Here is a 4,597-nt window from a genome sequence, read left to right on the forward strand (position 1 = left end):
CTAGATCCGATCTTGCAAGTTATAGTCACCTACTACGTGTTATGATCCGGCAACCCCGGAGTGACAATAGTCGGGACCACTCCCGATGATGACCGTAGTTTGAGGAGTTCGTCTATTAACTATGTGTTAATGCTTTGTTCCGGTTCTCTATTAAAAGGAGGCCTTAATATCCCTAAGTTTCCAATATGGACCACGCTGCCACGGGAGGGTAGGACAAAAGATGTCATGCAAGTTCTTTCCATAAGCACGTATGACTATTTACGGAATACATGCCTACATTATATTGACAAAGTGGAGCTAGTGCCGTATTGCCCTAGGTTATAACTGTCTCATGATGAATATCATCCAACAAGTCACCGATCCAATGACTACGAATTTATCTTATATTGTTCTTGCTAAGTTACTACTGTTACCATCACTATTACAATTGCTACAAAATACTGCTATCACTGTTACTGTTACCGTTGCTGCTAGTACTACTTTGCTACTGATTACTTGCTGCAGATAATTAATCTCCAGGTGTGGTTGAATTGACAACTCAGCTGCTAATACCTTCAAATATTCTTTGGCTCCCCTTGTGTCGAATCTATAAATTTGGGTTGAATACTCTACCCTCAAAAACTGTTGCGATCCCCTATACTTGTGGGTTATTACCCTCCACCCTTGTCGCCGCCTCCTGGCTCTTCTGATTTGCACTCCAAGTCTCCTGGGTGTCTTCTGGTCCAAGAAAAATCATAGTGAAGTTTTATTCCATTTGGACTCCGTTTAGTATTCCTTTTCTGCGGAGCTCAAAAACAAGGAAAAACAGAAACTGGCACTGGGCTCTAGGTTAATAGGTTAGTCCCAAAAATAATATAAAATAGCATATTAATGCATATAAAACATCCAAAACAGATAATATAATAGCATGGAACAATCAAAAATTATAGATACGTTGGAGACGTATCAAGCATCCCCAAGCTTAATTCCTTCTCGTCCTCGAGTAGCTAAATGATAAAAATAGAATTTTTGATGTGGAATGCTACCTAACATATTTATCTATGTAATTTTCTTTATTGTGGCATGAATTTTCATATCCATGAGATTCAAAACAAAAGTTTAATATTGACATAAAAATGATAACACTTCAAGCATACTAATAAAGCAATCATGTCTTCTAAAAATAAGATGGCCAAAGAAAGTTATCCCTATAAAATCATATATCTGGCTATGCTCCATCTTCATCATAGGAAATATTCAAATCATCCACAACCCCGATGACAAGCCAAGCAATTGTTTCATACTTTTGATGTTCTCAAACCTTTTCAACTTTCACGCAATACATGAGTGTGAGCCATGGACATAGCACTATTGGTGGAATAGAATATGGTGGTTGCGGAGAAGACAAAAAGAAGGAGATAGTCACACATCAACTAGGCGTATCAACGGGCTATGGAGATGACCATCAATAGATATCAATGTGAGTGAGTAGGGATTGCCATGCAACAGATGCACTAGAGCTATAAGTTTATGAAATCTCAAAAAAGAAACTAAGTGGGTGTGCATCCAACTTGCTTGCTCATGAAGACCTAGGGCAATTTGAGGAAGCCCAGCGTTGGAATATACAAGCCAAGTTCTATAATGGAAAATTCCCACTAGTATATGAAAGTGACAACATAGGAGACTCTCTATCATGAAGATCATGGTGCTACTTTGAAGCACAAGTGTGGAAAAAGGATAGTAACATGGCCCCTTCTCTCTTTTCTCTCTTTTTTTAATTGGATTCTTTGGCCTTTTTTATTTTTCCTCAGATGGGGCAATGCTCTAATAACGAAGATCATCACACATTTATTTACTTACAACTCAAGAATTACAACTCGATACTTAGAACAAAATATGTCTCTATATAAATGCCTCCAGCGGTGTACTGGGATGTGCAATGACTCAAGAGTGACATGTATGAACGGTGGCTTTGCCAAAAATACTATGTCAACTACATGATCATGCAAAGCAATATGACAATGATGAAGCGTGTCATAATAAACGGAACGGCGGAAGTTGCATGGCAATATATCTTGGAATGGCTATGGAAATGCCATAATAGGTAGGTATGGTGGCTGTTTTGAGGAAGGTATATGGTCGGTGTATGGCACCGGCGAATGTTACGCGGTACTAGAGAGGCTAGCAATGGTGGAAGGGTGTGAGTGTGTATAATCCATGCACTCAATATTATTCATAAAGAACTCACATACTTATTGCAAAAATCTATTAGTCATCAAAACAAAGTACTACGCGCATGCTCCCAGGGGGATAGATTGGTAGGAAAAGACCATCGCTCGCCCCCGACCGCCACTCATAAGGAAGACAATCAGTAAATAAATCATGCTCCAACTTCGTTACATAACGGTTCACCATACGTGCATGCTACAGGAATCACAAACCTCAACACAAGTATTTCTACAATCCACAATTACTCACTAGCATGACTCTAATATCACCATCCTCATATCTCAAGACAATCATAAGGAATCAAACTTCTCATAGTATTCAATTCACTTTATATGAAAGTTTTTATTATATCCCTCTTGGATGCCTATCATATTAGGACTAAATTCATAACATAAGAAAATTACCATGCTGTTTAAAGAGACTCTCAAAATAATCTAAGTGAAGCATGAGAGTTAAACAATTTCTATAAAATGAAGCCACCGTCGTGCTCTAAAAAGATATAAGTGAAACACTAGAGCAAAATTGCCTAGCTCAAAAGATATAAGTGAAGCACATAGAGTATTCTAATAAATCATGATTCATGGGTGTCCCTCTCAAAAGGTGTGTACAGCAAGGATGATTGTGGCAAACTAACAAGCAAAGACTCATATCATACAAGACGCTCCAAGCAAAACACATATCATGTGGTGAATAAAAATATAGCCTCAAGTAAAGTTACCGATAGATGAAGAGGAAAGAGGGGATGCCTTCCGGGTCATCCCCAAGCTTAGGCTCTTGATTGTCCTTGAATATTACCTTGGGGTGCCTTGGGCATCCCCAAGCTTAGGCTCTTTCCACTCCTTATTCCATAGTCCATCAAATCTTTACCCAAAACTTGGAAACTTCACAACACAAAACTCAACAGAAAACTCATGAGATCCATTAGTATAAGAAAGTAAATCACCACTTTATGGTACCGTTGTGAACTCATTCTTTAGTTATATTGGTGTAATATCTACTGTATTCCAACTTCTCCATGGTTCATACCCCCCGATACTACCCATAGATTCATAAAAATAAGCAAACAACACATATAAAACAGAATCTGTCAAAAACAGAACAGTCTGTAGCAATCTGAAAATTCGAATATTTCTGTAACTCCAAAAATTCTGAAACATTAGGAAAACCTGGGAAATTTGTATGTCAATATTGTGTAAAAAATTCACATCAAAATCACTCTTCTATGAATTATTAAAATTATTTTACTGGGCGCAAAATTTTCTGTTTTTCAGCAAGATCAAATCAACTATCACTGTAAGCCATCCCAAAGGTCTTACTTGGCACAAACACTAATTAAAACACATAAACACATCTAACCAGAGTCTAGATGAATTATTTATTGCAAAACAATAAGGAAAAATATTGGGTTATCTCCCAACAAGCGCTTTCCTTTAAAGCCTTTTAGCTAGACATTGATAATTTCAATGATGCTCACATAAAAGAGAAGAATTGAAGCACAAAGAGAGCATCATAAAACACGTGACAAACACATCTATGTCTAACATACTTCCTATGCATAGGCATTTTATAAGCAAACAAATTATCAAGGCAAGCAAAAACTAGCATATGCAAGGAAGAAGAAAGAGACGATAGCAATCTCAACACGAAGAGAGGTAATTTAGTAACATGAAAATTTCTACAACCATATTTTCCTCTCTCATAATAATTACATGTAGGATCATAAGCAAATTCAACGATATAGCTATCACATAACATATTCTCAACAGGATCCACATGCATGCTAAGTTGACACTCTTCCAAAATAGTGGGATTAACATTAACTAAAGTCATGACCTCTCCAAACCCACTTTTATCAAAAAATTCATAAGATTGAACATTCTCCAAATATGTGGGATCTAAAGTTGACACTCTTCCAAACCCACTTTCAATATTATTGCAAACATTATTATCAATCTCATATTCATCATGGGGCTTAAATAAAATTTCAAGATCATAAGAAGAATCACCCCAATCATGATCATTGCAACAAGTAGTAGACATAGCAAAATTAGCATCCCCAAGCTTAGGGTTTTGCATATTCTTAGCACAACTGACATTCGTAGAATTCATAATAACATCATTGCAATCATGCTTTTCATTGAAGGAGCTATCATGTATCACTTCATAAATTTCTTCTTAACACTTCATCACAATTTTCAGATTCACGAATCTCAAGCAAAACTTCGTAAAGACAATCTAGTGCACTCAACTCACTAGCAATTGGTTCATCATAGTTGGATCTCTTAAAAAGATTGGCAAGTGGATGAGGATCCATAAACTTTTTGGTTTCTGATTTTCAATAAACACACAATACCAAGCGTACGAGCAAACAAACCAAGTAAGACATAAA

This window comes from Aegilops tauschii, chromosome 5 (assembly GCF_002575655.3).
Source record: "Aegilops tauschii subsp. strangulata cultivar AL8/78 chromosome 5, Aet v6.0, whole genome shotgun sequence".
NCBI lineage: Eukaryota > Viridiplantae > Streptophyta > Magnoliopsida > Poales > Poaceae > Aegilops > Aegilops tauschii.